Below are 27,496 nucleotides of genomic sequence, written 5' to 3'. Positions count from 1 at the left end.
GGATGATCAGTCCACTTTCACAAATGAGCTGGTATATCGTCAAGATACGGTTGAACGATGTGCTTCATGTCATGGAAGGCATAGTTCATTGCCCTCTGAAAGTTGCCCCTACGTTCTTCAAACTAAAAGGTAGTTTACAATATGTGAATGTGCCAGGCACGAACATATAAATGCAGTCTTTGACTGGTCCCGTGGGCAGATATTGATTTGATTGTATCCGGAAAATCCATCCGTGAATGAAAAGATTTCGCATCTGGCACATTCATCAATTATCTGGTCGATGAAGGGTGTAGGATAGTTGTCCTTTGGACATGCTTGGTTTACATCCCTATAATCGATGCACACCCTAATTGTTCCTTGCTTTTTTATCACAGGAATAATATTCAATACCCAATCAGTGAGAGGAACAGGGTAAATGAAACCAGCATGCAAAAGTTTTTCAACTTTTGCCTTAATGGCAACGGCTTTCTTTGGGTGAACAGGTCAAATCCGTTGTCATACTGGTTTGACATTTGGATACATCTTGATTTCATGTTCAAAAATTCTCAAGTCAATGCCTGGAATTTCTTCATATGACCATGCAAAGACATCTCTGAATTTGCGAAAGAGAGTGCAATAAATTTCCAGTTCTTATGGAGAACAAGATTTTCCAACATGAATATTCTCTACAACATTAGGTTTGGTTGAGATATTAATAGCGATAGTTTCTTCAATATTGGACAGGTTTTGCTTGGAATCCACTGTATTTACAATATTTGATAAAAAATCAAAAACTGAAGGATGATTAAGGTCACTTGAATAATCTTCACTGTTATCTTGAAGGTGGGAACGATGGTGGTAATCTTCCCATGGCGTCTCTCCTATCATCATTGATTGGATGATGCCTTCGTCTATAGCATGTATACGAGACCAAGGATCGGAAGACGTACCATACTCTAGAGACCTATCTATCCAAACACTCGTTGAGTGTTGATCTAGGTTTGCTGCCCAAGCCCAGAAAATTGATTGCTACAAAGATTCTATGGGGCTTGGGGGCAACACCTCGTGGTGATCCACACTATCAAAATGGTCAAAGTTCTTCTTAATCTTAGACAATGTAGAAGAGATCATATGACAAGTCTCCACTGTGGCCACTTCCGCCAAATTACTTAGAGGCAGGAGGGAAAAAGTACCCATTAAGGAAGGGTCTTTTAGGAGACCTACTCTAACATTTTGAAGAGATTGAGAATTTCCATGGATCAGTGGAATGCTTCCAGTAGCTTGTGAATTTTTGGGGAAAAAGGTTAGTTGGTCAACGATTGTAATTCCACCTTGGAAGGGAAATGCAATCTTTCTAAAATATGTAGACACAATGGCAGCCATAGCATAAATCCAGGGCCTTCCCAGTAAGATATTGTAGTCAAGGTTTCCATCAATGACCTCGACTTCAATTTCTACTTTCTTGCCCCCCAGTTCAACTTGCAAGTTACTTAAAATCCCATATGGCGTGTATGTTATTCCATCGAATGCTATTAATGTCATTGACTATCGTGACAAGGGTGGTGAACCTAAAGTTTTCCAGCAACTCATTGACATAATATAGGTAGATGCCCCCTCATCAATGATTGTTCGATGAACAGTTTTATTGAGGGCTTTTACCTGTATAAGGAAGGTGAGTTGGGCTAGTAACTGAGGTTCGTATCCTTTATGGTTAAAGGCCACAAGATTGGAATCCGTCGGATCAATCCCACCTATCGCTGATAACAAAGCCTGCTTTTGGGAGGGGCAATTCTACAGTACCTCAAGTGTCGACATAGCGGATGGCGATTGAGCCAGATCCTCCACTATATTATAATTCTATGCTACTCGAGCATGAGGATTAAATGTCAATTTATGTACTACTCCCTTTGGCGGCTTTATAGTTAATTCAATAATGAAGGTAGAACAACTTCTGGTGAAGTTGTTGTCGAACTACTGGGTTGATCTGTAGCTTTGTTGTTCGACGATAGTGGATTCCCATAATCTTTATTCCTTGTCGATATCAAAGCATCATTTTGCTGTTTTGAGATAGATAGCATAAGCACTTAGGATGTGGAAGCATGATCGATAGCAACCAGAATAGTTTCTGGGTTCGGAAACGGATCAATCAACACTGCTGAGGTATTTTAAGTCTTTAACAATTTCTTAACTTCAGCTCGATGTGGACAATCTCTCGTGTAATGGTCCTCATTACAATTGTAACATGGATCACGAGGTTTCTTTCGTCCAGTAGGGTTCTTAGAATATTTTTCAAGAGTTGAATTCTCCTATATCTTCTTATTACTTTTCCCTTTCTTCTTGTCCCCTGGTTGCTTTGGATTCTTGCCCTTGTCAGATGACATGGCATTAATCTCCAAGGCAAGAGGTTTGTCATTTTCTTTTTGACTAGAGACTGCAAGGGCTTTACCAGATGGATCCTTTGCGATTTGCGTGCTTGAGGTATCGATCACGCCATCACCGACATGAGAGTCCCTGTTTGATTTAGGAGGGGGAGGAACGGAAAATTATGGTTGGGGAGCATCAGGAATTTTGTCATAGAGTCTGCCAGCTGAGTATAGATCAAGTCTAAATATTGGGCATGAGCAATGACTTGCTCTTCAGTGGCAACTCCTCCTTTTGCCACGTCCTCAGTGATAGAAGGCAATAAGGATTTAATAAACGACTCAGCTAAAAGCTGATCAGGAACATACATCTTTACCATTCGACGACGATGTCGCCACTCATGAATATGATCAGATATGTGAGTGGCTGTTGTTTGTTTAAAGTTGGTAAGGAGTTCTGTCCCCGTTTCGTACCTTATGGGTAACTGAAAGTGGGTTAGAAAATTAGTGGCAAGGGCATTGAAGTTATCAAATGAAGCTCTAGGCAATTCAATATACCATTTCACTACCGGACCAGTGAGCATTCTCTGAAAAAGGCGAAGCCTAATCAAATCATCATTTAGGGTGTTAGATGAGCACTACAAATGAAAAGTCATTACGTGATTCGATGGATATTCACCTAGATTTCCATTGAATGTAGGAATATCGAAGGGAAGTTTATGAAGAATCATTGGCCACCAAGGGGTGTATGCAATTGGATCATTTGTTAGCCAGTTCAAATCTGGTAATTCTAGAGTTGCTACAAAAGGCAACTGTTGATTCAGGTTCAGTGAAGCATACCTAAGATAAGATGGGATCGCCTGAGCAGTAGGTCTTTGCATATCAACATAATGTATCTGATGCTGGTAACTTTGATAAGGTTGTTGGACATAACCAGTATAGTGTGGTTGTTGATAACCATTTTGAAAATGCGGTTGTCCATTACCTACAAAGCCTTGTTGCTCAGGTCCTCGGTAGGTTTGCTAGAATTGCGGTTGTTGGTATTGTACTAGCCATGGTTGTTGGACCATTTGTTGTTGCCCAATACTGGAAGATTGACCAAGATGTGGGGTGATAACACCCATTTGAGCCTGAGTCGTTCCAAGTAAGGAAGCACTAACCTGAGGTTGTGATTGAGCCATAGAGACAAGAGGTTGTTGTATTGCAACCTGAGAGACTTGAGGTTGACACACAATAGGCAGTGCTTGTACTTGCGACACAGTCACAATAGCAGGTGTAGTTGGAATATTCGACATAGGTTGGACCGATTGCATTGAATATACAACCCTTGGTTGTTGAGGTAGTATTGGTACCTGTTAACGCCCAGGTTGTTCCCTTTGACTCCCAAGGGAATACGGCTGGGGTAACCACTAACCAATCTTTGGATTACAGTTTCTAGCCCAACTATAATCAGAGAGGGCTCTCTCTTTAAGATTTGTCTCTGTTTTGTGAAGATTTTAGGCTAGTTATGAGTTCAGGGTTTGGTTTTATGTTTTGGTTGAGGGATGTCTCTCTGTACCTAAGGTGGAAATCTTCAGATATTTCTAATCCATTGGGCTATGGAGTCTGTGGCTACAGGTTGTTTGAAATATTGAGTTGAGTTGCTGAAACTGCAGGGCCATTTAAATACCTCATGGAACAAACTTGAAATTGTGATTATGAAGTGTGTTTAACCAGTGAAAAGCAATTAAGAATTTTCCACTAAGCTGGGGGTGTGAGAAAGAGATATATTGCACAGGAGCAAACTTGAATTCCTGAAACAATAATCACTGTGAAAGATATAGTGTGAAGGTGCAGCAATTAAGAATTACACTCTTATAACTATAACTGAGGAAAACATACATAATAGCTCAGATTGAGTTCAGGGTATTCTATGAAATAAGTCCTGAAACTATTCTTTTTCTTTGCTATAAAACTGTGAAACAGAACATGAATGGATTATGAAGAAAACAACAAACATAAGGAACAGGTGAAAGAAACTTATTGTTCCATGAAATACGCAGGAATCCTGTAGCATTCAGCAATCATACACAACGCTTCAGACCACACGGAACTTTGGAAATTCCATCAGCTTTTGTATTAATACTCTGAAAATTTACAGCATAAGTTCTCTAGAAGAGATAATCAACAACAACCCCTGCAAGCTTATGCGAAGGGGAATATATACAATCGGTCATACAAAATATCTGAACCGTTGAGTCATCTGAGAAGTAAATACGTTCACCAACTTTTACAGAATAGTAGATAAGGAAGTTATTACAGCTTTGAATACAAAATAAATGCTCTTTAATTCTGTCAGAAGACTTTTTGACCTTTGGAGGCCACTGAGTCGGTTGAACGTTCTGTTTTAATGCTGGATGATGTGTCCTTATGGCTCTGTCGTGCTGCAGCTTCCTCGGCCCTGTCATCTGTAGCTGTCAGTGCTGCTTTGTTGGCCGAGTAGGTTTGCTGAGCTGGCTTAGTCCATTCTTCTCCTTGCACACTGAATTCATCAAATTTTCCTGTGCATGATAACTTATATATTTTAATGAAAAAACTTGATTACAGGCATCTTGTTTACAATATTAACTGTATCATTTTAGTCCAAAATTCCTGTGTGGGCAATTGATGTCTCAGAATTGCCTCTAAGGTCTCATCTGCCTCTGTGTATTTGTAGAAGTTTGGAGGCACTTCAAACAGATGTTTAATTTCATTCATAATGAAAAATAAGTTCTCTACCCTGTTATAGAGACTTTGCCCAGATGCTGGCCCTGTTTCTTCTGAAGTACTGGGTCTTTCAGTGATCTGATTAGTAGCAAATGTATTGACCCTTTTAGCATAATTCTCATGTGAAAGTAGTCTCCCTGCGCTGTTCAGTAAGCTAGGAAGACCTCTGTTTTGTAATGCTACAAATTTGTCCATGAACCTGTTGACTTCTGTTTGCATGTCCTGGCTTCTTCTGTCTAATGTTTGTACCAGGCTTTTCAATGTGAGGACCCTCTTTATCAGCTGGATGGTTTCAGTTCTGTTTGGAATTCCCATTGCTGCCAGCTGAACACTTGTTCTGTTATTAAGCACATTAATCATTCTATTGGCAACCTCAGGCATATTGCCTAGAGATGCCCTTGCTCTCTGGATTTCCCTATGTGCTTTCCCTATGAGCTCTATCTGCTCATGAATAGTCTCAATGTATTGCCATTGATCAGTGATGGATTGGCCAATGTTGGCCCACAAGACTGTTTTGAGCTCAGCCACCACTTTGTCCAGGGTGAGCTCTTTCTCCAGCTCCTTTATCTTCTCTTTGAGAGCCTTTATCTCTCTTCCTTTCTCAGCTACATTTTGTTTTGATTTATCATATTTTTCATTTAGCTTGACTAAATTCTCCCTGGCCTCATTCAATTCTGCCATTTGGGCTTCTAAGGCCTGAATTTCATTCTTGAGCTTCTGCATGTCCAGGCTTGGAGCCTGCTCTGTTGTTGGTGTTGGTGCTGATGTAGATGGTGTTGTCTGTCCTGGCTGTTCTGTAGGAGGAGCAGTAGTCTGAGGAGGTTCCTCCAAATTGATTATTTCTGGAGGGGGCTGAGAAGTTTGGCCCCCTTCCTTTTGTTGCAATGCTGCCTGCAGTGCAGCCTCTGATTCTCCCAATTTTTCTTGTGTCTGGATCAGCTGTTTGTATAATGATACCAGCATAGCTGCTGCATCTTGGTCATGTCTCAGCTGGGCAACCTCTTCTGTTTGTGGGTGAATGGTTGCTGGGATCTTAATCATTTTCTTCAGTGCTACCATATCTGCATCTCTTAATTTCAGCAGCGCTTGTATAGCCTTGATGTCCTTGGGATCATGCCCAAGTTCTATGATTATATCCTCTAAAGCTTTGATTCGGTTGTCCTTTGCTTGAGAGGATGCTCTCTCCAACTCAAGTTGGGCAGCTGTGTTGTTCAGGCTATTTTCCAGCCTGTAGTTCACTAATGTTTTGTCTGCCAAGGAGGCATACACCATCTCACCCGTCTGTTTATGCAATTCAATTTGATCCATTGGGTGGATGTCCTTGGCAAGGACCTCAAGATTAGTCCTTAAGTAGTCTGCAGGTGACTGTGGCTGCAACGCGGTTGGCATGAAATGACTCATTATCATTTTGCCCTCTTGTACATCATATGCAGACATCAATCTCTGCTGATTTGTAGGAGCCATCTTCAATAAGTGATTGTAGAGTTGTATCTTGAGTGGCTCATTCCTCCTTTTGATATCAATGAATTGTTGTTTGATGCCTGCTTCAGCTTCCCTTTGGTGGCTTGAGGAGCTGACTTCTCCTCCCACTGTCCTTTCTTGTTCCTGCTGAAAGGAACTTGCCGATACTTCCATGCTTGGTGGGCCCATGCCCAAAGATTGCCCTATAGGCATTTCTTCCTCTGAGAGGGGATTTATCCTCTGTCTTTTCTCCCCTTGAGTTGTTGATGTGGTATAGGGAGTCTCTTGCTCTCTATCCCTCTTTCTATTTCGTTCTTCATTTTGTGGGGTCTGGAGGACTGAGGCTTCCACTGTTGTTTCCGGCCTAGGAGGCACAATTTGTTGTGGCTGCTGCTCAGTGGAAATTGGGGCTTCAGCTGCTTTTCCTTGCTGTACTGGCTGCTCTTTTTCTTGCTGCCCCTCTTGTTGCTGTTCCTTTTGCTGAACTTCCTGCTGCTGTACTGTTTCTTGCTGTTGTACCTCCTCATGAGGTGGCTGTTCTGGCTCCATCTCTTTCTCTTTGCCTTTGCTGGAAGCTTGATCAGTAGCTTTGGCTGCTTGCTGATGTGCTGTAGAAGATGAGGCAGCTGCTCCCACTTGAGTGCCTGGAAGAGAAAATACCTATGAACAAAGCTCTAAGTCAGCCAACTTTTGGAGATTTTTTACTGCTCTTTGACTTAGTTCTTCTTGTGTGGCAGCCTCCTCTAAGGTGCCTTTCCTCCACTTTATTTGATTTGCATATTTTTCTATGTGAGGCAACCTTAAGTGGTCATAACTGGCCAGCCTATATCTGACCCTTCTTAAACTTATGAAATGATTGGGGTCATATGGTTTCCAAAGGAAGCTGGTTTGTAAGCCAAGGGCTTCTAGCATGCTATCTGCCTCTTGCCAACCTTCCTCCCTTTTATTGTAAATGAAGTGGCCTAATTGGTTTCTGACTTTGAGCTGTGCTTTCTTGCCTTTGCCTGAAAAATGGAGTATATCAGCATTCCCAAATTGCCTGAAGTATTCGAGGGAAAACAATATCATAGGCACATATTTGGGTAATCTGTATGGGGGCAACTCACACCCATATATTCTGATAACTGTGTGGTTTTGGTAATAGTACCAATCCCCAATGTTGTATACCTTAGACAACTGAAGAATCCTCTGCATCTCATCAGTTAGTCTTGGAGGAGCTGAGCTCAGAAGCATAGACATGGCTGGGTGGATGAAGAGGTCTATAAACTCACAATAAGTGTATGGAGAATAAGATCTGCAGTGGAAGGCAGAGGACCAATAAACCACTGACCTTGGATTTCCTTGTGCATCCACTCTTTTTACAACCAAAGGAAATTTCTCATGTTGATAATACAAGATTAAGTGGTAGATATAGGAGGTGTATCTGAATACCCTTTCTCTTGCCAAGTTCATCAATTGCTCATGTATTTTATCGGATATGTAAGTGGCATAGTCATAACAGATTGGGGACTTGCCAGGGGAAAACATGAGCATCATCACCAGCACAGTTTCATCAACAAATTCTATTGAGTTATAGCCCAATATGGGACTAATCATATCTACAAGGTCTCTGCCCAATTGATTGAGGTATACATGAGAAATGGGAGGGTACTTCACAGTGTCAGAGTCAATGCACAATTGATTCAGCTTGGTGACTTGAGCATCTGTCAGTTTAGCTCCTTGCTTTATCAAATCTATCAGTGATAAAGGAACTAATTTCTTATCAGTATTGAAGTGTAGCATCTCTCTGATGGCTTCAGGGGTAACATAAAAAACAACTGAGCCTGAAGGGTCAAGCACAGCCCTCTGAGTGGGGTCATAGCAGTCAGCACATCGGTGGATTAGGTCAGGAAACTGGTTGACCTGAGGGAGCTTGAAGATAGGGAGGAAAGAGTCCCAAATGCCCAATACATCCATTCCACTCTCATGCTTAATCTTCAATTCATTTAGCAAGTGAATGTGGTACTTGCTATGCATTAGCATTTCCTCTGATATTTGATAATCTAGATCTGCTAATGCTTTCCACTCCAACTCTCTCTGAGGGGCATTTAATGGAGCAATATTCAGGGCCACAGGTGCTACTGGTGCGTCCATGGTTAAGGAGTACTATAATTTGTATTAGAACTGGTTACAGCGGGCAGGACAAACTCAGAGGGGTATCTTTGCAACAAAGAAGTGAATTGTAAAGAACAGAGGGTATATTGGCAGTGGCAGCAATTGAAATAGTGCACAAAGCACTGCTAGAGCAAATGCTTGGCCTTAAAAACTCTCTTCACGGTGAATTATAGCAACTTGGGTTTTAAGTCCACGAATGCGCGGACAGATTGCAGGTTTGGTGAAAAAACTTGGATAAACAAGGCTCTGCAGGTGAATTTCGTTTCAACAGTTGAAAATGGAGGCTAGACACCGGAATTTGCCGGTAAATGCTGTGTTTTTTCACTCCTTTAAACTATCTTTGGAGATTTATGGACAAAACCAGGCGCAGGAGGAATAATTCGGATAAATACCTCGTGAGTTGCCGGCAAAGGTGACAAATGCAGGTGGATTTGGCATGCCAACGGTCTTCGAGTCGATTCTTGCAGGTTGGCGACAGATTGGTCGTAAAATACATGCAGAGGTAATCAACAGTCGTTTTTGCAAAAGTGACAAAAATGACGTTTTTCGGCATAAATATGGACTTTTGGGTTATTTGGCGCTTTTTTTTGGATGACGTCAGCATGACGTCATCAGGTGGGGTCAAGGTCGGATGACATCAGCATGACGTCATCGAGTGACGTGGCGGCTTGAGAGTGGTCCACGGGGATGGTGAGGTGGCGGGCAAGTCGGCGCAGTGGCGGACGGGACGCTGACGCGGCAGTGATGTAGCAATGACGTGGGTCTGACATGGTAGTGACGTTGGCATGGCGGGTTCACACAAAACCAAAAAAGGTAAGCGGTATGATATCGCACCACTCTTTATACGGAAGCGAGATTGTTAGAGGGCGGCCCGATACAATTTGGGGGTGACGCGTGGCAGAGGCCTGACGTCACCCTCTAACAAATTTCGGAAGCTAACCTACGGACTTCGGGCCTGACCCGATATGCATGTGGACCGTCCAATGAAAAGAGCCAGATCTGACGGTCGACGGATCGCCAAGGTGCCAGGACAATACGGAAGGGGGCGGGGAATAAAATAATATTTTCTTTGGAAGACGCGCCCGGCGGGGACTTTTGAATTTTGGCGAATTTGTATGGTTTTTCAATGTATTTTTATGAAAATATGTATTGCGCCAATACTTTGGGTAAAACGGAAAAGTGGGTTATTTTGGTGTATTTTACAAATAAAGCGGGTTATGGGTAATAATGGGGTTTTTTCACAAGTTTCTTTTGCAAATGAAGGGGTTAATGGTTTAGATGATTTCTGAAGGGAAAGAGGGGCAGGGCTTAGGTTATTAAACTGACCAGAGGTCAATTTAATCCCTGACTTTGAACATATGGCTATAATGCCAAAGGGGAAGGGATATTTATATAATGCTTGGGGTTTATACACCATAGTGTTTATAATAGTAAGGAAAAAAGGGAATATAGGGGATTTAGATAATAAGAAGTTAGGAGTTAGTATGAGTGGGGGAAGCGGGTGAAACACTAAGTTTTATATGAAATCAACTTAGTTTAGGAAGTATATCAAAATGAAAAGAATTTTTAGACAAGAAATGTGGCTTTTAAAGGAATAAGAACCAACATAAAACCTTGAATTCTCTCATGAACACAACTGGTGAAGGGATGTTAGTAATGAATGTGAAGGAGGGAAATAGGAAGTTAGACATGCTGCTTTGTATTGCTGCCAAATGATGGAGAAGAGGAGCTTCTCTATCAATTGATGTTTCCTTCATGTTAGACCAGCAAAATTCAATTGAAAGTAATGACATTTTTGCAACCCCATCTACCTACCCATCTACTTGCCTAGCATTTTTTATTTCTTCATAGAGGGTGCATTTAGACTTGCAGACCCTTATGTGCCTTTTCTTTTCTTTTGGCCTTTTCTTTTGATTTTCTATCTAGAACTATCCTTATTGCTTCCAAGGTCCCAGATTAAGCAGTTGGGAACCTTACTTCTCTACCTAACTACTGGTCTGCCAAGATTAAACAGTTTGGATAGACTTCTTTCTCTATTCTACAACAGAAAATTGAAACATGGCATGATCCAGATTAGGCTGTTGGACCATCCATCAAAATTGAGTCAACATCAAGCTATATACACATGTTTTCTCTTGGAAATATGGGATCTTTGTATCACCAAAGCAGAGCATATTTGGAATTTTATTTGCCAATCATGAAATATGAAACCTATTGGTATAGGTAGCTAACAGTACCCAACCACTGGATATAATTCTAGTTTCACCTAAATTTTGTTGTGAACTCTCATATGGTTGTTCCCCAGGAGGGAAAAATGAAAAAGCATACTGTCCTCCATATCGTGGCAGTCCAGTGTTCAAAGGATATATCAGTCTTTGAAGACTAGTCTGTCCAAATTGATACTAGCATGCAGGATCAATTTGCTAAGTTTCAACATAAGAAATACTAGATGGGATTCCAGATGAACAAATAGGAACAGACCATGTCATTGAAACAACCCCTGTGTGGACTCCAGCTAGTGATTGATAACTAGATGGGACAGATGGTATACCGGCAAACATCGTAGGTGTTAGTGACTAGATTTACCTCAGGCTGAAAAGGTAGGATCCAGGGCCAACATCAAACCACGCTCAGCCTGGTAGCCAACCCTACGAGGACAGGAGAGGGCTCTCTCCGGGTCAATCTCAGGAAAAGATAATCAATTGGGGCTTAAGATGACTAAAATATCTTCTGATTTTAGGCTAGGTATAAAGTGCAAGGATTTGATTTATTTTTTGGGGGTTTTGTTGGAATCAAGGGAAAGGCAAATTTGGGTCTGGGGATGAAGGCCAGTTTTGCAGAGTTTTGATTGGGGCAAGAAAGGCAATCGTTTTGATGCTTTGATTTGTAAAAATGGAGGGTTCAGACTAGTGAGAAGCTGAAGAGAGCAAGAGGGTATCAAGAATCCTCTTCAGACTAAAGAAAACATTGAAAATTAAACAAAACTAAAAGGCAAAGCACAGCAAGCTAATGAATTCTACCTTTGTCACTCATTTGTTTAATTTTAGAAGCAAAAGAGAAAGGAAATGGTACATACAAATATCAATGAACTTACAAATTACATAGAGAAGAAAACCATCAAACACAGAGCCACAGGGATCCCAAAAAGTGCTGCAAACCCTGGTCTTTCCTTTGCCAAAAATGCAAAAATCAAGTGTACAATGGAGTGCCAAGCAATCCCAAGTGTCCAACCATGCTAATGACTGAAAAAAAATATAATATAGACAAACATAGCTCATCCTTGCCTCTAGGGGTCGAGCTCACACTTTTAGGAGCTGATCCAACTGATTCTAAACTGAGAACTAGAAATTAGGCAACATAACAGCATGCCTCTAGAAACAAGGGAACCGATTCATTCAGTTTCAAACAACCTTTAAACTGATGAATCTACCTCTACAAGTGAAAATATAACATATTTACATCAATATACATCAAATTACATCACAAATTTTCCATTAGGAAAGTGAAAAAGTCAAACTAGGCAAAACTAGGCGAAATTCTGAGCTGCTGAGTGAAAAATAGGCCAAATTTCCCTATGCATCGCGCCTAAAATCTGTATGCGTAGCACAACTTTGAGGCTGATTTTGAGGGCCTTCCTGAAGTCAAAATTGAGCTCATGATAGCTCTTTGGAACGCTCTACCTATCTACTTTCCAACCCAAGTGGAATTTCTAGATTTGGTGCCCATTTGCCCCTCCAAAAATCCAATCTCCCAACATTGCTTCCTGTGGGTGCAAAAGGTGGCAGAAAGGTCATTTTTTGTGTGTTTTTGACCCTTTAGGCAACCCAGAACTTGATGAAATCCTTAGGTAATTCATGAGAATGCATAACTTTTCATAAAAAATCTAGAAATGCAAATTTTTCCTCCAGAGGATCTCCCAATTATAAGCGCGTGCCAAGTGGCGCTACGCATTGGGCAGGAAAATCTGTTTTGAAGCCAAAAAATTCAAAATTGGCAAAATTTTCTCCAATTTGCTGAAATTTGGACTGGAGGTCCATCATCAAATATCATGCTCAGCCAAAGAAGCTTCAACCAAGATTCGGAGCCTATCATTCCTTTTGTGTTGTTTTAGTGCCCTCCTTAGTCTTGCCTTCAGGATTTTGATCCTCACTTTGCAAACATGAGTTCGTGCCCAATAATGGTTTTTCATGTGCTTGAGCATTTGAGTCAATGAGGTGGGCTCTTCTCTAACATGTTTGAGACCTTTATGAGGTCTCCTGGGTACATTTACTCCTGTTGGTGAGTCACTGTGTGTCTCCTCTTCATACTCATATGAAGAATTATATGCCATATCTGCTGGTGATTGAACTGTCTTGATGAAAAATAGGTGATTTTATGATGTATCTTGACTTTGGCACCAAGGGAAACAATGATATAAGGGACTGTGGAGGGGAAAAATAGTGAGGGATTTAGGGACTGCTAGGGGTAGGGTTTAATCAAGGGAACAAGGGTTATGGGAGTTTTTAGTATGGGACATAGGGTTTGGGAGTTTGAGTTTGGGGCTTTGGGAATGGGGAGAGGGGATTAGTGAATTTGGGGAATAGGGAAATCAAGGGAAAATGGAGTAGGGAGTGATTGAGGTGAGGGGATAATTTGGCAGCCACAAAAAATTAACACAAAACCCTAATACCATTTTTTTGGAGAGAGAGGTAGGGTTTGTTTTCTTTAAACATTCACCGTGCAACAAATACCATCAAACAACCATCAAATTTGGATGAAAAGCTATGAGAGAAGCTCAACCTACTTGTACAAATGATGATCCAAGCATATTGGGTGATTTTGGAGAAATTTTTTTAAGTTTTTGGGCTTGCTGGCTATATGCGCCGTGCATCAAACCCAACGCGCTGCGCCTTCTCTATGCATCGCGCCAGTGTAAATTTGCACTAGAAATTGCAACCCAATGCGCCGCGCCAGTTATGAGCATCGCGCCACCTGCCCAACGCGTCACGCTTTTTCCAGGAGACTTTTGGAGGCCTTCCTGGTGTCCACATTGGGTACAGGATGACTTGTTGGAAAGGTATTTGAGTATACTTTCCAACCCAGCTAGAATTTTTCTATTTGGAGTTCATTTGCCTAGTCAAAAATTAAATCTCCTAAGACTGGTCAAAATGTGCAAAATGAGGCTGCCTAAAGGCATAGTGCTGTTGTAGTCAACTTTTAAAGGGCTTCCTCAACTCCCAATTGATCTCAGGATAGCTCATTGGAAAGCTCCTTGTGTAGAGTTATCATTTGATTCATCAAGCAAGTCATTTGGCCAACCAAGCTAGGAGAAAACTTTATTTTCCCAAGGTCACTTCAGAGGTGCATTAATTCTCCCGAGGCAATTGTATTTTTGACATTCCTCTAAAACCACAGCACCTGTGTAAAAAGTGAACGAGGTTTTTCTTCCTTCGCCTATTATGGAAAAAAATCTCTCTCAGTTTTCCCAAATTCATCTTTTATTTCTCAGAAACATCATTGGAGTAAAACCTATCCCGATGTGTGGAACACGGGATTTGTCTAAATGAAGTGAAATGAAGGGGATAAGTGGCTTCTAAATTCTTGAGAAAATTTTGGGAAGTAGGGAGAGATGTTAAGAAGTAGGGGAAAGTGGAATTTCAAATATTGAGTGAGGGGAAGGGGTCCAAAAGGGAAAAACATAGGTCTAGCCTAGAAAATTGCCAAGTTGTAGCAAGAAACTAGGGTTTGTGCAAAAATGAGGAATTTGAGGGATATCAGTGATGGGAAGTGTTTAATAAGGTACATTAAGGATAGGGGAAGGTGTATGAACATCCAGATACAAGTTTTGCTAATGATTTGACCATCTAAGAGAAATTACCTTCAAAACCCTAAGAGAGGGAAATGAACTTTACCTAGGCACAACTGAAGCATGAACAAGGTGTAAAATGACCCAGTGGAACTTGAAATGATGATGAAAACCCTTTGAATGACGATACACTCAGCTGAATGGTGACATGGACTGACATTTGGACAACTTTTAAAGGAGTAAAAGCAAACCCTAGACCTAATGCCTAGTGACCAAATTTTGCTTGAAGACTCACTGAAATGACAAAATTTGACCTTGACATCTTAAAATCACTTTGTAAGAACATATTTGATCACTGGAGGAAGGTTGCGAAGACTGACACTAATAGTAGGAACGACAGCAGGAAGCTCTGTCGTAGCTGTATCAGATGACACAATTTTAGATGTTGATTGTTTCTTAGACATGTTTAGTCTATCCAAAAGGTTTCCTAGTGATTGGACAGGAACTTGCGATGAAGGATGATTAAAAGAACTAACTTCAGGAGTAGAAGGATATAAGTGGATCCCAATTCCAAAATGTAATGGGGTACTAGATGGAAGATCCTCTACTATCTCCTCTATAGCAATCAGTCCAGGTGGAAGAGGTAGACCATCCGGTCTATAAAATATTTGTGGAGCCGAAGAAGGTATAGCTTCTGCAGTGACAGATACTGGAGGGGTGACACCTTTTGAATTCTAGAATTCAACTTCCAGATGTTTAGGTGAGTGAACTTTAGTCTTTGGATCAACTCTAGATGGAGTTGTTTCAGGTATAGAAGTGTTTACCGTTACACTAGGATCAGTTCTAATGTCCTCTTGTAACTGCGGAACTTCTTCTGTAAAGGCAGATGTACCAGAAATGATCAAAGTAACTGTAGTCTCTGACGATGTTGAAACACAAGTTTCAAATAAATCAGGTGAATTGGACTCAGTTAAACGAGACCATTTTTCCCGGAATGGCTTCGTTTCTGGAGTCAAAGACAGTTGACTCGCTAATCTCCGCGAACGACGGGGTTTTAATTGACTTTCTTCCACGATTGTGGATTACTTGATCAACTCAAAATTAATGGGGAAAATGTTATTCCGAATTAAATAAATTTTAATGACGCTTTGACACAACTTTGCTTTTCCAATTTTTAAGAGTCGAGAAAAAGCTAAAGATGACTCTAGTCACCTTCGATTTTTAATGAGCCTGAAGTGACAAGTGCTCAGATGGACCTTTCCTTTTAAGGAGTCGAAAAGGAACGAAAGTGACTACTCTGGAAATCTAGATAGAGGGATTACCAAACCAATCGCAAAACTACAATATACACCTTGGTGATAAATTAAAGAGAAATTACCAAGGACTTATGTACGGCAGTCAATCTTCCCGAATGCTATGTTCAGTGCATTGCGGTCAATAGGGCTACAGACATGGCTTCCTATGGATAAAGGATATAAGCCTATTGTGGTCTCCCAATATATACTCGACGGTACGAGGAGCACAAGTCCGTGCTAGCACTTTTCGTATCAAAGAGGAGGAATCACCCAACCTTTGATGAAAATAATAGTTACTAGATTTTACGACGTCGGAACACGTCTCTAGCCTAGACCTCTAGATGTGTTGCGTTAGGTTCCAAAGTGTTGTTAAGTTCATTGAAATTTATTTTAAAGTTGATCTTGTTTAAAAGTTTTCCTTTCAATGGTTCACCGCATGATGTAGATTTGAAATTCATAAAAATGCAATCTACAATGATAAACAAACGTTGATTATTTTAGCAATGAAAATCCTATCTACTAAGGAAAGAAAAATATGATCCTTTCAAACAAAGAGCAAAGAGCACACACTAAATGCACTTTTCCTAAATCACTTTTCGCACACAGTTTAAATGCAAATGCAAATGCATGTATTTGTTTTTCGTTCTCTTAATGTGAGAAATGCCAAAAAGGGAAACTAAGCATAGCAAATATCTGAAATATTTCATTCAAAGCGACATTTCGATAGTTTCTTTTTCAAAATGGAAAGGAAGACTAAATGACACTTTTCAATTTCAAAGAGAAAATGCTTTCGACACTTTAAATATTAACAAATCAAGTCAAATACTTGAAGAAAATTTCAATCGACTATCCAAGGAAGGAAGACTTCACAACACTTCTCTTTTTTGACACAAAACGACAGTTACGACACTTTTTGTACCAAAACGATAGATCGATTTAAGCAACTTTTCGACAAAGGATCGTAAATGATGGAAAAATACATAAAAACATTTACTAATCCTAATCAATGGAGGTTGATCTATGTAATGCAAGCAAGCGTCAGTAATGAGGTATTGTTCATAAGCAGCAAATCAACTAAACAGAACTGAAAACAACGACAAAAAACCCAAATTTCAAGGATGGAAATAGGTTCAGTTAGTCATCGCACTTATGCTTCATAGAAACAAGTATGAATCGCACCTACTACACTCAGGAAGTGCGATGCATACTGGTTGACAGTGACAGATAGTGCGATGGGCCAAGGAGCACAACTGAGATGGGTTTTGGCTCAAATTTGCTACTGATTTCAGTGATTTAAGCTTAGCTATGATGGACAATAAAGAGAAAAGTACTGAGGAATGATCTTAAGAGGTTACTGAGCTACCAAAAGGGCATCTATAATGCTTGTAAGTCAAATGTTCAATTCATAAACTAAACCGGAGATTGACTGAAGCAGCATTCATCTACTATGCAATTGTAGAGCAAGAGCAGTTCAAAGGCTATCTAGCTAACTTTGGGCTCCGTCTATAGTTTATAAAACAAATAAAAACAACAAAAAAACATATATTTGGTCCCCAGTGCAGTCACCATTTTTTTTCTGGGAAAACTAGTGTCTTTTCGATTTGCTAGCCCTCTAGGATTGGCAGTTATCCTAGAAACAAACAATTCAAAGCAATTTGCGATTTCCTCTATGTATGATAGATAAGAGAGAGGCAAAGGAACCAACCTGGATCTTCCACTTAACTCCTTGCTTGATCTCTCTCTCCCTTGACAAAGCTTGCAACTCCTCTCCTACTTATCCTGCTTAGGGAATACCTGTAGAAACAAAGTAACAAAACACCGTCAAAGCATCTTGATCTATTATACCATAAGCATTGCAGAATCAGAAATACATTGAACATACAATGGCATTCACAAATAACAACATTCACAAATACACAATTGTATGGAGGAAAACTCAAAGAACTTTATTAAATATGAAGGGAGAATTACAACCCAGCTGTTTGATCTAGCATCATCCTCTTAGCATCAAAGCCCTCTTCACCTCATGAAAAGCAAGATCGCACCAACAATACAATGCTCTTTCTCAACCACAAACTATCAGCACTTCCTTGCAAATTACAAAATTCCAACCTTTAGATCTCTCAGATGAGCGATCCATTTATAGATGTGTGCAAGGGTGTGAGTCATCTCTGGGTTTTTTATTAGTGTCATTCCACTTGGAGATTTCTTGGATCTCTTACTCATCCCTAGGCGAATTCAGAGAGGCAAGTGTCATAGGAGAAGTTTCTAGAAGATTCCATGATCATCCACTTAGCAAACTGTCTCAGACATTTGTACGTTCTCACTCATCGCACCCCACAGAAGGCCTCTTCAGTATGCATCGCATCTGGCTAGTGTAGGAATCAGTATGCATCGCACCCTGACAGTGGAGCAGTCAGTATGGTCTAGTTTTGGCCAATTCTGAGTGGATTTTCAGGTGGAACTTCTGGGGAATGATGTAATCAGTTGACCATGATCCTTTAGCGTATCAAACAACACCTTTTATGGGTTAAAGAGCCCTAGTTTATTGACATATAAGATTGGGGTTGAAGTGCCCAAATATGTCTATAACAGTTGCCCCCCTAAATCATGAAGTAGTAAATCTTTGATGTCAGATGAAATGCTTTATCATGAGGATCTGAGGTCTTCGAACTGGAAGGTGACCTGTATAAGATACAATACAATACATCATCATCATATAATTTTTCATGATCTAGTTGAGGCAGGCATTCCCTTGCTTAGCTTTATAAATTCATTTTCATGTACATAGAACAGATAATCGTCTGCAGTTGCAAACTGGTGATTCTTCATATGTATGGTCATCATCCCTAGCTTGGATGACCATCTGTGTAGCTTCTGTGTACATTTGATGTCTTTATGTCCCTAAATATATCGTAGCTCGGATGGATGAAACTAGATCCAGGGTCTTCAAACTCATTCAATCTTCCCCTGATGTACAAGTCGATCCATGTGAAAGGATGTTCTGAAGTCGAACATGGAAAGACATTGCCTGATTACCAGCCAATAATGTGAGTTGTTAATAGACACGAGAGGAATCACTGATAATGATAATGACCCTCAAGGTACTACAATACAATTCACGTGGTGTGAATATATGATCCGATGTCGAACACCACGCAAAATCTTTCGGTCGAAGGCCATTGATGTCAACCTGTCGCCAGAAGTGAGAAACTTGCCATTGAGGCATGTAAGCTTCAAAGTACTGAAAGGGTTGTTTCTAAGTCAAATTCTTGGATAATGAGCTGATATCGACAAGAAGTGACCTGTCATAGGAGGGCCTTAATGTATCCCACATCTATGACATGAAACGAAGCAAATGATTTTCTGGAGGTGAAAATGATCTGACGACACAAGGTCCAGGAATGGCGGTCATGAAAAATGGAGGGTGAAGGTATTGCAGTGGATGCATTAACTGGATTGTGGCTTCTCAACTGAATGACTTCACTTGAACATATCGGCGACACTGAGATGGATTAGTAACGTCAACCCCAAAAGATGGATGGTATGGAGGACCGATGGTGATATGACCAGTGAATGGAATATCCCAACCCGACTCAATCATGGTGATGGAGTGAAAGTGTCATGTTCAAGAGCGACCTACTACCATAAAATTCTTCAAGTTTTCTTCCCTTTTTCCCTAGTCATTGCTGACCAGTACCTCTTTATTTTTGTCAAGCTTGAGGAGGATAACATATGCTTGTTCTATAATTTTCCCTTCGGGCAAACCTGTCGCTATGTTTTAATGAGCCTAGTGACAGTGAAACTCATTCTTGTCTAGGGAACAAGTTTTTCGCTATTGTTTTAACGAGTTTAACAACAAGGATAACAAGTTTAAAGACAAGGAGGTCACAGACGGAGGCGTAGTACAGCTAATCAAACTAAATGGAGAGCCTTTCCCGAGCAAATTGAATGGCAGCCGATTAAAGCCCTACACGGGTGGCCCAACCATCTGACTAGTCGGCAGAAGCACAGTCTTTGCACTCCAAGGATCTGGAAGAAGGTGCGGGACTATAAACACATGCATGGGATATAGGCATAGATGAAGAGAAGCACTTCTAACACTGCAGTCTCGGAACAACGCATGCAGTAGATCCAGCAAGCAGTAGCTCAGTGTGCTGTCGACCTTGCCGCAGTTCGAGTAGAGTTGGAAGGACTCTGCGCCGACAAAGTGACTCGAGGGCGAGTCATGATGTTTATGTTGGGGGCCTGTTGGGCATGGAATCCCTCCAAGGTAGGTTTTGGGCCTTAAAGCCTAAGTTTTGACCGAATATTTTTTTAAAAGCTCTGCGAATTGCGGGTGCGGGGCACGAAATCATAATAGAGTCATAGGGTTGTTTGCCCTAGTTTTGTAATGTAATGTCAGCTAGATAGACCTACCCAAGGTTTGTAGACCATGGGATTGTATAAATAGAGTGAGGCTCTAAGTGTATAAGATAAATAATAGCTGAGATAGAATAGAGGAGAGTAGGAGAAATCTAAGTGATTAAGCGTAAGGGTAAAATGTGTCTGTGGGTCATAGGGTAGGGAAAGGCTCTGCAGCTGAGTGCACAGAGGCCTAATAGTCCGCAGTTGAGTGCAAGGACCTCTGCAGCTAAGTGTGCAGGGAAAGTCGAGTCTGTAACCTTTGGAAGAATCAATAAAGAGAAAGTTTACCATATTTTTGTGCATCTTTTCCTATTTTAATATATGATTGGGTATAATTTGTAAGCACACTGTTTATATGTTGTGCGAACTTATTTGAATGTTTTGTATAACTAATTATAACATAAGACATCCAAGTACGCGAAGGTAATTAACTGGTATAGGAAGATAAGTAAGATCTCGGGTAATAACGCAGAGCGTGGCTCTAACAGTGCAGAAGCTCCATGATCGCTGGTTAGGGCTGTGCAAAGGCAATGTATCAAGGCGTAAGGAATAGGGAAGTGCGCAAAGCGACCTGTGCGCAGGGACAAATAGTGAGACCAGTCGAACCTCTCAGACATCTCCAGGGTGCGGAATCTTGGTTCTAGAACCCTCCCATACTACTTCGGGTGATACCTCAGTCCGCGCTCTGTGGATTGTTGCCGAAAGGGCCAGTAGTACAGGGATTTGTTTGGCTAATTAACTCCGAACCTGGGTCAGGCCCCAACAAGCCACCATGCAAAAAAATATTCAAAGAGAAATAGATATCAAGGATCAATTGCTTGATACAATTCATACTAAATTAAGAGAAAACTAGGATCAAATTGATGATAATATTGTTGCAACATATACAATAAATTTCAATGCAATTTGTGATACAAAAGATCTAATACAAAAGGAAAATGTAGCTTGTGATACAAATGAATTTATCCAAACAATTCATATAAGTTGTGGCACAAAGGATCTATTAGAGCATAATGATGCAACACGGTGTACAAAAGGTCTTATTCAAAAGTGTGATGTACCATGTAACATATATGAAATAATATACATGATCAAATCTTCTTGTGATACAAAAGACCTAATAATTGCAAATGAATCACCAAGATAAAACAACAATAACAATGTGAAGATGTCAAAGAAAAACATCAATATCTTTCTAAGATCATTTTAAATGTTAGGAATAAATATCATTCAACATAAATCAGAATGGAATGGGATACACCAAACAAAATAACTTTCATATTCTAAATTTCTCCAAACTGGTTCAATTTGTGACTATATGATTTCTTGATGAAGTTAAGAGTATTGATAAAAATGCCAGCATTCTCAAAGAGATGGTCATATGGAGAGTCAATGTTTTGATCTCCATCCTTGTGTTCATTATGGAAAGAAAAATCACCTACTTGAAAGGTGATGAAAGTAGAAGAAATCTAAGAAATTAATTCAATATGGATGGATAAATTCCTAGAGATGGAATTAAATTTGAAGAAACTACATCAATCTAACCACCTAGTCAAAAAAAGGTAAAAGAAGAAGAGTAAAATATGGTATTGTCCACACCTAAAGTGGGGGAGCACAATAATAAAATAAACTCTTCTACACCTTTAATGAGGGGAGTAAATTGATGAATTGAAGATGGTTAATGATAAACCATAAATCAACACACTATTCAAATCATGTTGGATTGGTTAGAAGTAAACCATAAACCACCAATCTCTATGGAAGATGGTTTGTGGTCAGCTGAAAAACCTACCATCTAAAGAATCCAAAGTCCTAGCTTGGATCCTTTCTAGAATGAATTGTTGTAAAACTTCTCAAGTTGCACTTGATAGGGGGAACATCAGATATTAGCCTTCAAGTTTTTAAGTCTTGTCAGTGAAATTTGAATCAACATGCAATTAGTAATTGGGAATTCCAGTATTGCAACTGGTCTCCTAAACATAAAATCATTACAATTAGTCAACAAATGTGTTCAAACATAGCAGTTCTTCACTTATAGATATTAAGATATTGGCTATTTTTGGGCAAATATTCATTGAAGCTCAATTAAATAGTTTCATATTGAAGATAACAAAATTTATTGGTACATGTGTTGTACAATTATTCAAACTTGTGATTGATGGGGGGAATGTTATACTATGAGTCCCTAGACTATCACAAACTCTGAGAGCATGATTTGTAATCCTTAAATTGATGAGGTGTTATCAATGGCCCTGTTGTGGAGGTAAATCCCCTCTGCGGATAGAGACGATCCCGACTAGCCTAGACCGGGTCTAGCAACAATCAAACAATGCTATCACGCAAGTTCCTAATTGCAAATTAAAGGTGGATGATGAGAACCTACTTGGATTCCAACGCTAGTATTCATAGAAGAGACGTCGCTCTCGTTCCTTTGCTTAGGCCGGTCACGATCCCCACGATCTCCGTGATTGGACACCTGCACATGCAAAGAACAACACAAATACAAGCATAAAATCCAATAGATGCAATTATATATCAGTCAGAAAAGATATAACTCAACATCAATCATTACAAAGGACAATGAGAGTGGAACCATAATGACAGTCATCTATTATTGATAAACAACAAAGAAGAATACAACCATAGTTCTGACGTCAAATCCTCCTTTGGCTGGGTGATCAGCTACACAAGTCTTGCAAAGCTTGTTGGGATGGGAAACAAGCCTCTCTCTCCTTAGTGACAAGAATCTCCTCACTTAGATTTGGCCTTATGGATGCAAAGAAGGCTCTTGCAACTTCAATCTCTTGAACTCCTGGAACTCTTACTATCACTAGCACTAGCTTGCCCAAGGCATAGAGACAAGCTTTTATAGATAGAGGGGAAGGAGATAAGATCAATCACAATTTCCATGGGATTGGCTTTATCACTTAGAAGCTTCCATGAAAGGTGGAAAACCACTTCCCTTCTATGGATATTCGAAGCTAAACCATCCTATCTCAACATGGATTTAGTTGGTGAATGGGTTAAGGAGAACCTTCGGAAGTTTGTTCGTTAAAAACTTTACCCAACTGGGTTGGCGCGAGTGCGACTCTGAGACAGAGCGCCAACTGGCATGCCCCCTTTAGATGATTTCCTCCATTGGCACGGGAAGTACTCTGTGGACCCGCGCTAATGCAAAAAGGGTTGTTTTTATGGGTATACTGCAGGAGATGTCTTGAGGGCATATGAAGCTCACACTTAGAGGAATATAATGCAAGTGGTTTCAGGTTATGTCACTTCTCACAAGTCCCAGAATGAGTCCTCCAATGTACGGGAGAGGGGAAACAGGGATGGTGATAAACGGTGACAAATTACTGTGTAACAGATGCCCCCTAAAGCATGAGGCTCGAGGGAGAGAGAGGGGTGAAATGCTTTTACAAGAACATGCATAACTGAAAACACTGCCGCCGGAGAACCTGCGTAAAGAAGTACAACTGATATCTCAAGTACATGATATATGTGGTATGGGTGCAGCCATCCATAACAAAGCACACAAGAATCTAGATCCAAGGCATGGGCATAGCCATCCAGTGAGGATCGATAAATAGACTCAGGCATGGTCGCAGCCATCCAGTGAATGAGTCATGTAATGTTCATAATAAGCCACAAATCGCAACCTGGATTCCAAAAAACAAAATCCAGGGTCTTGCGCTCCATCTCGACCCGAACAAAGTACAAGTTCAGGCATGTGAATACATGAGTTGGAGTCGAACATGTATGAACATCGTCTGATTACCAGCCAATAGTGAAAACTGTTAACAGACGCGAGAGGTACCACCAATAATGACAATGGTCCTCAAGGTACTATAGGTACAATCTACGGCGTGTGAATCAATGAGCTGGTGTCGAACACCCACAAAATCATTCGATCAGAGTCCAATGATGAAAACCTTGCGTCGAACACGAAGAACCTGCCATTGAGGCATGCAGGCTCCAAGGCACCGGAAGGGAGTCTCTAGATCAGCTTCCTGGATAATGAGCTGAAGTCGACAGGAAGTGACCTTGATCAAAGGTGGGCCATAGTGTTTCCCACATCATTGACACAAGACAGAGGAAGAATGTTGTGGTGAATCAGAATTATGTGAGGAATCAAAGGAGGTTGTAATTCTACAGAGGTCAACTTCTCTTGAACATATCGGCGGCACGACAGTGGACTTGGCAGTATTTGACATCAACGGATCAAAGGTCATGGTGACGAGGCAATGAGTAGATGAGAGGTCAAACAGGATCACCCAAAACCCACGGAGGCTAGTGTAAAACAAGATGAGAGGTTCCCACCCAGACACGAATGCAGACAAGTGCCATGTTCAAGAGTGACATACTGTCGACACGACAATAATTATGGGTCCATTTTCCCCACCATTTTTGGCAAGTACCCCAGTTATTTTTAACAAGCTTGATGGGGATAGCATATGCTTATGAGGCGTCATTCCGACGGGATCCGATGTCATCAGGTTTTAACGAGCCTGACAAAGGAAGAAATCAGCGTCTTTTCATGTTTAGAGAGTTTGAAAAGACAGTAGAAAAGTGAACTCCAAGGGGGTCCTTTTTCGTAAAGTTGTGTCTCGCGAGCCCGAAAAAGTATAAAACAATGCTCGAAAGAACCGCCCGATCATTACGATTGAGGAGTAATTTTCATATGTAGTGACATCGACCTGAAAAAGTAAAAAAGCGATTGATATCACGTCGTTTCGTAACCATTAATGAGCCTGAAACGACAAAGACCCGACAATCTTTTGTTTTTTACACGGTCGGAAAAGAGTTTAAAGACGACCGCCTCTTATTTCCATTTAACGAGTCAAGAGGGAACTCGGCAATCTTTTCATCTTTAAACGGTCGGAAAAGAGCTGAAAGCAGACCTTAAAGTAACTTTTTCGTGTGTTTACCGAGCCTGAAAAAGTGTAAAATACAGCTCGTTTCGTCGCCTAAGTTGTACAAACACCTGTCGCTGCACAAAAAGGGTGTAAAATCCATTTTCGACACAAATATATTCATAAAATATTCATGAAATGACTTTTTAAACCTATCGAGGGTCAAAAACAATTATAAAATGGGTGAAATAGTAAAAACAAGAATTACTTTTCACTTTTACCCTTTGAGAGTGACATTTGGAGCTTTTGGTGTGCGATCTTCAAGCGACGATTGCGACAAATCCGGGTAACCAATCGGAGCGTCGTCAGTGTCAGGTAAGAGGCCTCTTTCTCTGCTCCATTTCCATACCTTTTTCATGCTTTTTGTTCCCTGATTGAGCCTCTGCAAGGAGGATTTCAAAATTTAGGGCCGCGCCCATTGGCGCGGGTATCCGGCACGGACCCGCGCTAATGGGGCGATTTTTCTAAAGGGGTCGCGTCCATTGGCGCGACTGTTTTGGAAACAGTCGCGCCAACCGCGCAACCTAATTTTTCCTTTGAAATTTCCCATTGCATTTTAAATTTGTCTGGATTGTAGGCTTACTAGTGTTCTAATAATGATTTATTCATCCTTGTGGGTGCAGGAAAACAGGCAAAATGGTGGTGGAATGGAAAGAAAGGGAACATGATGCCGTAGATGCCTTGGCTATAGAGGACGAGGGATGCATGAACGCCTTAAGAGACTGTGGTCTCAAGAAATTCTTCCTCACATCTTACCTGCGAGCTCAGCCCGAGCTATTGCAGTTTATAGTTGACGCTTGGGATGTTGATGACCAAGTATTCCACTTACGGGACCAAGCATTAGAGCTTGACGTGTCCGATGTGTATTTCATCACTGGGTTGTCACGGAGAGGGGCGAGGCCCATCTTGACCAGAAGTAGACCTTCCGGGGAGAAGATGAGTGAAGTGATGGACCGAGTGTGTCCAGGGGCACAATTTGGGAAAAACAGTGCCAAGGTGGATATCCCCACCGTTCCGGACTTGGTTCTCAGGGTGATACTGTTCACCATCACTCGTGCAGCCGGGGTACAGGCGCCCCATGAGGCGAGCAAGAATCATCTGCTACTAGCGACAGAATGCCTCAACCCCACCATTTTTGACTGGGCCACAGCGGTGACCACCAATATCAAGAGGCAGCTTACAAAGTGTAAGCGAGGAGGAGTGAAACAGTTCGGGTACGGCTCAATTGTGGTGTCGTTCTTCTTGGAACGATTACCCATTTTTCAGATTCAGGGAGCTATAGTGGCTGATCCATTGCCACGAGAGCCTAGGATGGCTCGTTGGGCAGCATTGATGCCCAGAGGAGGAGGGGGCCATTAGATGTCCTAGCGGCCCAAGTTCTTTATATGGCTCCACCGTCAGCTGATTATGGTGGAGGATTGGCCATACGGGGGGACTGATTTCACCAGGGATCCAGATCTCCCACTGCCAGAGGGAGAGGAGTGGGACGAGGAGCTGGGTATGATCTCTTTGTTTTTTGATGTTTTATGTATTTTTTGTTTTTGTCAATACATGCATGTTCTGATGACAGTTGTATGTATATGCAGATGTTGGCCCAGAGCAACCAGCTGGCTTGTCTCCCGTAGCGCGGAGGGTCCAGCCCGCAGCTGACCCTCAAGCAGAGGGTGGCGTGGGGGAAGAGCTGGTTCAGAATCTCGAGGGACTCACTCGAGGGATTCCGGGTTACGCTAGACTGGCGGATGTGCCCTTTGCATACCAGAGGCACACAGTGGGGGTGCCGAGTCGTATCCATCATCTGTTGAGACGATTGGTGCGCGTGGTGACATGCTATCATGAGCACCACTGCGATTAGACTTCTAGGCTTCTTTTATGCATATTTTTTATGGACATGTCGTCTCTGGATGTATCAGGATGAACATGTATTATTTTTTGAACTATATAATGCACGTGGTGCAAACATTATGACACACACATATATATATATATACATATGCCTATGGTTTATTATTGTGCTTTTATGTGCTTGCTTGTATGATGTCTTGATTATAAATTATGCAAATGTCTATCTAATACATGATTAGCCAATGCATCAGATAATGTGTTTAATCGTCGTGGAATATGCTGATATGTGATAAAGTCAAAATTCCTTTCTAACAATTTAACACGTAAGTACAACCTTAAAATGTGATGGTCTCTGACGGAATATCGCCCATTGAGCTGATGGACGACAAGCTGAGAGTCTAGGTTAACAACCAATGTACGAATATTGAGATTAATCGCCTCGACTAATAATTCAATAACAGCACTATATTCAGCGACATTGTTTGTAGTACAGCCTAAACACACACCTTGAAGATCTATCAACTCACCGTGAGGATCGTAGATCACCCACGCCGCAGA

The sequence above is a fragment of the Pinus tabuliformis genome, chromosome 5_2, assembly GCF_031772625.1.
Source record: "Pinus tabuliformis cultivar Carrire ecotype Pingquan chromosome 5_2, CPIR1, whole genome shotgun sequence".
NCBI classification, from domain to species: Eukaryota; Viridiplantae; Streptophyta; class Pinopsida; order Pinales; family Pinaceae; genus Pinus; species Pinus tabuliformis.
This window is presented reverse-complemented; position numbering follows the sequence as displayed.